The sequence below is a fragment of the Tamandua tetradactyla genome, chromosome 5 (assembly GCF_023851605.1).
Source record: "Tamandua tetradactyla isolate mTamTet1 chromosome 5, mTamTet1.pri, whole genome shotgun sequence".
Taxonomy (NCBI): domain Eukaryota; kingdom Metazoa; phylum Chordata; class Mammalia; order Pilosa; family Myrmecophagidae; genus Tamandua; species Tamandua tetradactyla.
In genome coordinates this window covers 21,237,967-21,249,743 of record NC_135331.1, presented here as the reverse complement: position 1 = coordinate 21,249,743, position 11,777 = coordinate 21,237,967, and the positions used below count along the sequence as shown (strand labels likewise).

At 40.6% G+C, this 11,777-nt stretch overlaps 1 non-coding gene across 1 annotated transcript; it reads right to left on the bottom strand.

Moving 5' to 3' along the window:
* Positions 1-11,448: 11,448 nt before the first annotated feature.
* Positions 11,449-11,555, bottom strand: LOC143685302 (U6 spliceosomal RNA). Its single transcript, XR_013176548.1, has one exon. It is a non-coding gene; the product is annotated as a U6 spliceosomal RNA (small nuclear RNA).
* Positions 11,556-11,777: the final 222 nt, after the last annotated feature.

The window sequence follows — 11,777 nt, the reverse complement described above, 5'->3', positions numbered from 1 at the left end:
AGTGGCTAAACAAACTGCGGTATATACATACGATGGAATATTTTGCAGCTTTAAGACAGAATAAACTTATGAAGCATGTAATAACATGGATGGGCCTAGAGAACATTATGCTGAGTGAGACTAGCCAAAAACTAAAGGACAAATACTGTATGGTCTCACTGATATGAACGGACATTAGTGAATAAACTTGGAATATGTCGTTGGTAACAGAGACCATCAGGAGATAGAAATAGGGTAAGATATTGGGCAACTGGAGCTGAAGGGATACAGACTGTGCAACAGGACTGGATACAAAAACTCAGAAATGGACAGCACAATACTACCTAACTGTAATGTAATTATGTTAAAATGCTGAATGAAGCTGCATGTGAGAATGACAGAGGGAGGAGGGCTGGGGACATAAATGAAATCAGAAAGAAAGATAGATGTTAAAGATCGAGATGGTATAAACTAGGAATGCCTTGAGTGTATAAAAATAGTGAAAAGTACAATGTACAAATTTTAAAAATGTTTTTGCATGAGGAAGAACAAAGGAATGTCATTATTGCAGGGTGCTGAAAATAGATGATAATTAATACTTTTAAATGTCACCTTATGTGTGAGACTAAAGCAAAAAATGTTTGTTACAAATTTATATTTTGACTAGAGTATTTCCTAATATAACTCATGTAGATAGTTTGATTGAATGTCATAAGTACTTGGAATCTCAGGTGGGACATGAGATTTTGTTGGTTTGTCCAGAGTGATGCCCTGATGAATCCCAGAGTGATTTGATCAGTGACTGGAAAAGTATTTGCAAGCCCCCTTTGGGGAATGGTGAGAGTGGGGAGAAATTCAACTTCCCCAAGTTGAACTCTTGATATTCTCACAAGCAGTGTGGACAACCAAAGCTATAGGCTGAGCCCCCAGGCTTGGGGTTTGTTCATATGAAACTTAACCCCACAAAGGATAGGTCAAGTCTACTTAAAATTTAGGCCTAAGAGTCACCCCCAAGAGAGCCTCTTTTGTTGCTCAGATGTGGCCTCTCTCTCCAGCCAACATGATGAACAGTCTCACCACCCTCCCCCTGTCTACGTGGGACATGACTCCCAGGGGTGTGGACCTTCCTGGCAAAGTGGGACAGAAATCCTGGAATGAGCTGGGACTCAGCATCAAGGGACTGAGAAAAACCCTAGAATGAGCTGAGAATTAACAGCAAGGGATTGAGAGAACCTTCTCGACCAAAGCGGGAAGAGTGAAATGAGACTAAGTGTCAATGGCTGAGAGATTCCAAACAGAGTCGAGAGGTTATCCTGGAGGTTATTCTTATGCATTAAGTAGATATCACCTTGTTGTTCAAGATGTAGCGGAGAGGCTGGAGGGAACTGCCTGAAAATGTAGAGCTGTGTTCCAGTAGCCATGTTTCTTGCTGATGATTGAACAATGATATAGCTTTCACAATGAGACTCTGTGAATGTGAAAACCTTGTGTCTGATGCTCCTTTTAGCTACTATATCAACAGAAGAGTAGAACATATGGAATAAAAATAAATAATAGGGGGGAACAAATGTTAAAATAAATTTAGTTTGAAATGCTAGTGGTAAATGAAAGCGAGGGGTAAGGGGTCTGGTATGTATAATCTTTTTTTTCTCTATTATCGTTTTATTTCTTTTTCTGTTGTCTTTTTATTTCTTTTTCTAAATCGATGCAAATGTTCTAAGAAATGATGAATATGCAACTATGTGATGATATTAAGAATTACAGATTTATATGTAGAATGGAATGATATCTTAATGTTTTGTTTGTTAATCTTTTTAATTAAAAAAAAAGTTAAAAAAAATTTGTCAAAACATTAAAAAATAATAATAATAAAGCACCTAGGAGGAGGATGAGTTTCCCATGCAGAAGATGGGAGGGGGGGGATGTTCTCCAAAGGAAATTAGGCTTTGTGGCTTGAGACATGTTTGATTTGAAATATATTGAGCATGAAAACTGGCTACGGGCTGGCGTGGCAACTCCCCACCGTTCCGGCCAGCGCCTTGGAGAGCCTGAGATTACTTCCTCCCCCGGCCCCCCACAGGAGTCAACCAATGGTGAGACCAAAGTCCCCCTGTTCCCCTCTACGAGTCAGCAGAAACTCGGAGAAGAAAAACTCTGACCGTCAGCAGACTTTGGGAACTGGGTACTTTGCAGTTTATAAAAAGGAGCTTCGAGTCGTTGTCATTTTTTTTGCAGAGATGGGTGAAGTTTCATGTGAGGCCCGAGGACTAGTTATATATAGAAAGACAGGAGAGAGAGGCAGGCAATTTGGAGAGGAAGGGAGCCTTACGCAGCCTACTTCGTGGTGCCACCCACTTCCAGAGAAGAGAGGCCAGCTTTGCTCCTAAAGGTGACCACACCCCACCTTCCTGGGGCCAGGAGGAGGAAGGGGCTTGCTGGAGGCTGAAGTGAGGCTCCCTGGGAAGTTGGAACTGCCTCGAGTCTGGAGACACAGTTTGGGGTTGCTGAGACTCAGTGACGTTGGCAAACCCAGGCCACCAGAGCTTGGCCCGGGCCAGTGGCCTTGCTGGTGTCCAGGGCCCAGGCAGACCTGAACAGAGGGTATGTCGAGGCCACCAGTGTGACCCAAAGCCTAGAGGGCCTCCCTCAAACCTTCTGGCCCGTGTAGGAGTCCCACAACCTACGGCCAAGACTAGAAACAGGAAGTCCCATGAAATGACTGAGTTTGAATGTCCCTGGGGGGTATATTTAATTTGACTGGGTTGGGTGGGTGGGGGTGGAACCAAGTGATGTTTCTAGCACCTGCACTCGAAGTTCCCAGCTGTACCAAATTGCAAGGAAATGAGGGTGTTGAATTAGAGGCAGATGACCACGCCCTTCTCACCACCTCCACCCGGCCACCCCATCTTCATGTGGCTTTGGCTAGGGGGGTCAACAAGGACATTTTCAAATGAAGGTAGATGAGAAGGGAAAAATCGCGAAGTTGGGAGGGCTTGAGGACGAGCTCCTCAGGGGCCCCAGGTGCTCTCCATCTTCTCTCTCCACAGCCCCGGCATCCCCTCGTGGACACAAGCTGACTGCCACCGGGCACCTGGGCGAGCGGGAGAGAGAAGAGCTGGCACAGCAAGCCCCGCCGTTTCTGTCACTGGTTCCCTGGCACAGGTCCACCCCCAAATCCATCATTGGCTCGGGAGGAATGGGCTGACTTACACCTACAGCTCTCCAGGTGCCATCCCGGGAGCAGGGCCTCACCTGGAAGCTTGTTAGAAATGCAAATCCTTAGGCTTCCCCTCAGGCCTGCTGGACCAGAAATTCTGCAGGTGGGACCCAAGAATCTGGAGGGTCATTTGCCCTCCAAGTGCTTCTGATCCAAGCTCAAATGTGCCTTGGAGAAAAGCCTGCTGCAAGCACCCTGCAGGTCCAGACAGGAAGGTGACTTTGGAGAAAGGCAGGTGAGGCCGTGCGGGGTCAGGGAGGGGAGAAAGGTCTTCTTCTGAGGGTGATACCAGCTCCCCCATGGGAACACGGCAGGAATGGCTGTGAGCAAAGGAGCCCCGTTTGCAGTCCCTGGCCCAGCTGGGAAGACAGTAAGGCTGAGGTTTCCTCCCCTTCCCGCTCCCCACCTCCCAGAGAAGAGGAATAACCTCAGTGAACAGAAAAAGAAAGCATTAATGGATATATTGTGTCATCCTTTAAAGGAGAAGTAAGTTCCATTTCAGCCATGAGGAAGTTGGGGCTCAGAGAAGGTGAGGAACTTGCTCAAAGCCACACAGCTATGGATTCATTTGTCTGGGTCTGGGCCTCTATGGCCAGGAGATGCCTAGTCCCTCTCCTTGTGACCAGTCGCAGGCCAAGGGTGGGGCTGCAGGAGCAGTCAGCAATAAAGGGATGCATTCTGTGTACTGAATTTAAAAACAATGATAAAACCAACTAAAAGTCTGCTTTTGATGATCATCATGCATCAGCAATTCTAAACAATGTCAGGGACAAAATCCCCCTTCCCAAGGTGTTTAGGTTCTCAACAATTGTCGTGGGTGAGTTCAGTTTTAATATAAATGATAGTGTAAATAATACGGAGAGAGAATAGAAAAGTTGAAAATAATAGACAAATAAAATTTAGCACTTTTTAATACCTTATCTTATCCTAGACATTGTATACTACACGGAACTTTTAGTTCAGAGAATTCCCGGTTATCAGCTGATTCCTGCCACGTGTGAACTCACTCATGGGTATGTTGATTTCAAGAATAAGTTTATAATGACATGAAATCATAGGGCAAAGATTTTGACGCCTGCCCCTAACACTCTGCATAGGTCGCATTTGAACTGCAGGTTAAAAAAAAAAAGAAAGAAAATGATGGCACGGTGATTGTACAGACAAAGAAAGAGTCTTCAGTCACTTCAATTCTGTCCCTTTATGTGCCTATTTGGAGTTTCACTTTGTGTTTAAAATAAAAAAACAGGGAAACCCAAGTGTGCATAGCAAGGTGTAATAATTTTGTTAAGTGCTAACTTTAGTTCCTACACGAAACATTTTTACTGAATTTAAATGCTATGTTTAAAACGGGAACGCTTCCTCTTTCCTAATTGTTAATGGTGTTAACAGTGAAGAAAGAATCAAGAAAATGATCATTATTACATGATTAATAACGAAAATAGTTTTATCGTATAGAGGAAGGGAGTATTACAACTATTTTAAGTGCAAATGCCGTCCTTCAAATATCTGAAGAGAGTTTTTGCACAAATTGGTAAAAACCCAAATGACCACCAACCAGCAAATGGGGACACCCATACAATCAAATACTCTCTTTTCCTGGTTGAATGACCCCCAGTTCCTTTGGCCACTCCTTAGCCAACACATTTCAGACAATCCACCTACCCAACTCTGCTACCCCTAGAGTCTGGTGAGGCTCCTCTGAGACTGTGGCATCCAGAACCCTGAATTCTTCAGGAGAAAGGTGGCAGCACAGGTTGATGTCGGGCAAATCATTTTCTCTCTCTCAGCCTGTTTCCTGATCGCGGCAGTTTGGTTAAGGATCTTTGTAATCTCTCACGGTTGGTCTGAGGATGAAATGAGCTCATTTATTATTACCCAGGTATAGTGATTCATAATCTTTCCTTCCCAATCTTCTAAGGAAGGGGGATTTTTTCCCCCACTCAGCTCCCCTCTTCTCCTTTTGTGCAGAATCCCAGCAATTGGGCTACATCTTTGGGAGAAAGCAGTCTGAAAGTTAGAGACCTATGTCTACCTCCTAAAGGACTGCGTCCCCCAAGCAGAACTACCCCCCAGACAAGAAATATTTTAAAGAAGTCTCTCTGTGCATTAAAATGATACTTATCCCTCAACCACACCTATTACCTGACAGTGGTTGAAATGGGATATTTTGAAGCTTATATATATGTTGTTATGATAGAAAGTAATAAACAAAACAAAACAAGCAAACAAAAAAAACAGCACACCTATCCAAATGGCTAAAATTTAAAGGCTGCCCATATCAAGTGCTGTCAAGGAAGTGGAACAAATAGAACTCTCACACGCTGCTGGTAGAAATGCAAAATGCTACGGTCACTTTGGAAAATAGTTCGCGATTTCTTAAAAAGTAAAATATAGATTATGGTTTAACTGATCCAGACATTCCACTCCCAGCTATTTACCCAAGAGAGGTGAAAATATATGTCGGCACAAGGACTTGCATGCAAGTGTTCATAGCAACTTGATCTGTAATAGCCCCAAATTGGTAAAAACCCAAATGACCACCAACCAGCAAATGGGGACAACCATACAATCAAATACTGCTTGGCAATAAAAAGGAACGAACCATTTATACATACAGCAACTTGGGTGAGTCTCCAAATAAATATGCTGAATGAAGGAAGCTAGACAAAAAAGAGCACAGAATGCATGATTCCATGTCTATAAAATTCTAGAAAATGTAAATTAATCTTCAACAATAGAAAGCAAATCAGTGGTAGCCTGGAAATGGGGGAGGGTGGGAACAGACAGGAGGAAGGGATTACAAAGGGCCAAGAGGAAACCCTTAGGAGCCATGGATCTATTCATTATCTTGAGTTGTGGCGATGGTTTCACAGGTGTATACGTCAAGACATTAAATTACCTACCTTGAATACATGCAGTTTATTGTGTGTCAGTTATACCTCAACAAAGCTCTCCTTTTAAAAAATGTACCAACTCCTTGGACATTTTTTGAGGGACAGAGAAGAGATTTTAATTACTTCTAATTACATTTTTCTGCCAAACAAGTCATTATGTTGAGACCAGGCAACAAAGAAGCGCCGGTTATATTTGGCTTATACGTGTCAGACATATTGCCTTGGTCCCTAGTTCCATAAATAGCTGTGATTGAGATTATTAATGCAGCATTCCAGATAGCATCTGACTCATGCAGAAGAGAATTCTATTCTAGACCTGAAGTTGCAAATTCAGAAGGCTTTAGAGACCAGACGGGTGAAGAAAGCAAGTAAAAAGAGACCAGCATGTGCAATGGGTAACGGCAGAGAGTCCGACAAACAGAATGCATGTTCAGTCTAATTGCGTTCAGATTCTACGTACCAAACAACAGATACCTGTGAGCTGAATTGGGTGCATCTCTGGAGGTCCACTGTGCTATCTTTATGTTTAGATACTGCATGTAAAGTAGGTCTGTGCAATTTACAGATACCATAGCAACAGCTAACATTTACAGAATGTTCTTGTTTGGTCCTCTCAACAGCCCTGTACACTGGATCAGATTAGTTACATATTCCAAATGAGGAAACTGAAATTCAGAGATGTCACCAAGAGTTCAGCCCAGGGCCAGTAAAACTTAGATCCAAACGTACTTCTCACCCAGCCATACCTATGATCATTTGGGGTTGCAGTGTGCCCCTGCCCTAGGGGCCTCATTTGCTTTTGGACCTTTTTCTTCTAATTATGCATTTAAAGTTATAGATTCTCCTCTGAGGACAGCTTTGGCCCCTCCACACATATTTTGATGTGCAGTGTGCTCATTTCTAAGTAAATTACAATTTATGCTTTAATTTTTCTTTTAACCCAGGAGTTACTGAGAAGGGCATTTCATAATGTCCAGGATATTTGGGATATTTCCTGTCATAGAGCTAGACTGGACCTGAGGGTGTTTTTTATATGAGCTGCCGTTCAAAAGGTTTGACCCATTCTACTTGCTTTTCCTTCCCAGCGGTCACTTCTAAAGGCTGGAATGCTTTTGAAGGAGAGCTTGAGAGAGACAGAGAGGTAGAGAGGGAGGCAGAGCTCAAGGCACCTTCCATGGTCATTCTAGGGGAAAAAAAAAGAGTTAGTGACCTCTCTTCTCCAACCACCTGCCCGTTTCGACAGGATATTTTTTTAAGTTCCCCTTTTAAGGAGTTCATCTGTATTCAAGTAGCCTAGGAGAATAATAAAGGTAAATTCACGTTAAGAAATTCATAAGTGTAACAATTTAGACCTATAAAATGCATTCAGTTATTCATTTCACAAATATATCTGATTTGTGACAGTAGGACTAAGTACATAGTCTAAGCACTTTACAGATGTTAATATCAAATCCTCAAAACATCATTAAAGGTAGGTTTTAGCATCACCTCCCTTTTACAGAGGAGAAATTAAAGCACTGGGCATATTCCTTTTGAACTTGCAGTCTGGTGGGAGATGTCAGTACCAAATCACAAGCTTCGATTATTGCCATGGAGGAAAAGCAGAAAGAATTGTGCAAGGGTGGACAGTGGAATCCAGTCTGGATCAGAAGATGACAGAGGGGGATTTCCCCTGAGGAAGTGCTGGGTGAGCAGAGGGTTATTGGGTGGAGAGCAGTGTTTAAAAGCTGGGGGCAGAAGGGAGCAAGACATTCTAGAAATCGAAGAAGCTCAGAAAGCCATGAGAAGATGGTGAGAGAGAAGGCTATAGAGATCCATGAGTTCAGACCTATAGGGATGAAAAGTTTAGAGTTGGCCCTTGTGCTGGTTTGAAAGGATGTATGTCCCCTAGAAAAGCCATGTTTTAATCAAAATCTCATTTTCATAAAGGTAGAATAATCCTTATTCAATACTGTAGGTTTGAAACTGTAATCAGATCATCTCCCTGGAGATGTGATTTAATCAAGAGTGGTTGTTAAACTGGATTAGGTGTCGACATGTCTCCACTCATGTGGGTGGGTCTTGAGAAGTTTCTGGAGTCCTATAAAAGAGGAAACATTTTGGAGAATGGAAGAGATTCAGAGAGAGCAGAGCAGAACGACACAGCCACGAGAAGCAGAGTCCACCAGCCAGCGACCTTTGGAGATGAAGAAGGAAAACGCCTCCCAGGGAGCTTCATGAAACAGGAAGCCAGGAGAGAAAGTTAGCAGATGACACTGGGCTCGCCATGTGCCCTTCCACTTGAGAGAGAAACCCTGAACTTCATCGGCCTTCTTGAACCAAGGTATCTTTCCCTGGATGCCTTGATGGAACATTTCTATAGACTTGCTTTAATTGGGACATTTTCTCGGCCTTAGAAGTGTAAACTACCAACTTATTAAATTCCCCTTTTAAAAGCCATTCCGTTTCTGGTATATTGCATTCTGGCAGCTGGCAAACTAGAACAGCCCTCAAGGCAGTGGGGAGCCGTTGAGAGATATGAACAGGACAGTGACATGATTAGATTCTGTTTTTTTGGAGGGTTTTTTGCAGCAGGGATGAAGACAAGTGGCAAAAGGATGATCTCTTTTTCAGGACTCCTTTAAATGGACACCCTCCCCTTTCCCCAGGCATAAGCATCTTGGCTCAAATCACACAAAAGTCTTCAGGAGAACAGATTTATTTTTTTTTCTTACAGAATTTGTAGGCTTACAGAAAAATCATGCAGAAAATGCAGAGCTCCCATATAACAGCCCCCAATACACACATCCAGTTTCTACTTTTCCCTGTTATTAACATTTGGCATTAGTATGATACCTTTATTACAATCATGAGACAATTTTATTATTTGTATACTATGAACAATAGGGCCATAGCTGGCATTAGAGCTCACTGTTTGTGTTATACAGTCTTATGTGTTTTTTTTTAATTTTTAATCTAACATATATATAATAAAAAATTTCTGCTTTTAGTCACATTCAGTTATACAATTCAGCAGTGTACATTCCATTTGCAATGATGTGCTACCATCACCACCAAGTGTTATAAAAACTATTTCATCTCTCCAAACAGAAACTCTCTTCTCCTTAAACATTAACTCTCTTTTCCCTACCCCCACCCAAGCCTATGGTAACCAGTATTCCAGTTTCCGTCTATACAAATTTGCATATGTTAATTATTTCATATCAGTGCGCTCATATGATATTTACCCTTCTGTGTCTGAATTATTTCACTCAACATGCTGTCTTCAAGGTTCATCTATGTCATCACATATATCAGAACTTCACTCTATTTAACAGCTGAAAATATTCCATTGTATGTACATGCCATAGTTTGTTCATTTATTCATCATTTGATAGATACTTGAGTTGATTCCATCTTTTGGCTATTGTGAATAAGGCTGCTATGATAATTGACGTACAAATATCTCTTAGAGTTCCTCCTTTCAGTTCCTCTGGGTATATACCTAGAAATGGGATTGCCAGGCATATGGTAATTCCATACTTAACTTTCTGAGGAACTGCCAAACTGTTTTCCACAGTTCATTGTTCAGAAACAATGAACAAGCATTCCTATTTCTCCACATCCTCTGCCACACTTGTCATTTTCTGTTTTTTAATAGTAACCATTCTAGTGGGTGTAAATGGTATCTCATTATGGGTTTGATTTGCATTTCCCTAACGGCTAATGATGTTGAGCATCTTTTCATGGACATATTGGTCATTTGCATATCTTCTTTGGATAAATGTCTATTCAGGTATTATACCCACTTTTTAATTGGGTAAATTTTGCCTTTTTATTGTTGAATTGTAGAATTCTTTACATAGTCTGCATATTAAATCTTCCTGGATATGTGGATTTGAAATATTTTCCTCTCATTCTGCAGGTTAGATTTTTCTTTATGATAAACCATTTTGATGCACAAAAGGTTTTAATTCTGATGAGGTCCTGTTTGTTTTTTATTTTGTTGCTCATGCTTTAGGCATAAAGTCTGAGAAATCATTGCCTAACACAAGATCCTAAAAATGCTTCTCTATGTTTTCTTCTAGGATTTTTATAATTTGGGTTCCTATATGTAGGTCATTGATCCATTTTGAGTTGATTTTTTGGGTAGAGATCTACATTCATTCTTTTGTAAATGGAGAGCTAGTTTTCCAAGCACCATTCACTGAAGAAACTTTTATTTCCCAATTGAGTGAACTTGGTACGCTTGTCAAAAGTCAGTTGGCTCTAGATGAGAGGGTTATTTCTGAACTCTCAATTCAAATCTATTGGTCTATATGTCTGTCCTTGTACCAGTATCATGCTCTTTTGGTTACTGTAGCTTTATAATAAATTTTAAAGTTAGGATGTGTGAGTCCTCCAACTTCATTTTTCATTTTCAAGATGGTTTTAATTATTAGGGCACTTGCCCTTCCCTATATGTTTAATTATTGGTTTTTCCATTTCTGCTAAGATGGCTGTTAGAATTTTAATTGGGAATGCATTGAATCTATAAATCACTTTGGGTAGATTTTCCATTTTAACAATATTTACTCTTCCAATCCGTGAGCATAAATGTGCTTCCATTTATTTGTTCTCTTTGATTACTTTTAGCAATTTTTTTTTGGTTTTGTTTGTTTGTTTTCAGTATATGTCTTTCACATTCTTAGTTAAATTTATTCTTAGATATTTGATGCATTTAGTTGCTATTGTAAATGGATTTTTCCCCTTGATTTCCCCTTCATATATATAGTTTATCACTTTTATGTAGAAACACTACTCATTTCTACATGTTAATCTTCTACCCTAACACTTTGTTGAATTCATTTATTAGCTCTGGTAGCTTTGTTGCAGATTTTTCAGGATTTTCTATGTATAGTACCAAGTCATCTTGTGAGTAGGGAAAATTTTACTTCCTTTCCAATTTGGATGCCTTATATTTCTTTTCCTGCCTAATTGCTCTGGCTAGAACTTCCAGTAAAATACTGAACAACGGTGACAGTGGGCATCCTTGTCTTATTCCTGATCTTAGAAAGAAAGCATTCGGTCTTTCACCATTAAGTATGATATTAGCTGTAGGTTTTCCTATATGACTTTATCATATTTAGGAAGTGTCCTTCTATTCCTATTTTTTCCTGAGTGTTTTTACCAAGACAGGGTGCTGGATTTTGTCAAATGCCTTTTCTTTGTCAACTCAGATGATCATGTTCTGTTTTGTTTTTTTTCTCCTCAGTCTATTAATTGATCAATTCACTTTCTTATGTTGAACCACTCTTTCATACTTGGGGTAAATCCCACTTGATCATGGTGTATAGTCTTTTTTTTTCTTCTTCTTCTTCTTTATTTTTTCTTTTTTAAAAAAATATGGAATGCTTCATGAATTTGCATGTCATTCTTATGCAGGGGCCATGCAAATCTCCTCTGTATCGTTTCAATTTTACTATATGTGCTGCTGAAGTGAACACTGTATAGTCCTTTTAATGTGCTGTTTGGTTCAGTTTGCTAGTATTTCATTGAGGATTTTTGCATCTATATTCATAAAATATATTTGTAATTTTCTTTTCTTGTGGTATCTTTATCTGGCTTTGGTATTAGGGTGAAGTTGGCCTCAAAGAAAGAGTTAGGAAGCGTTCCCTCCTCTTCAGTCTTTTGGAAGAATTTGAGTAGGTCTTAATTCTCCTTGGAAC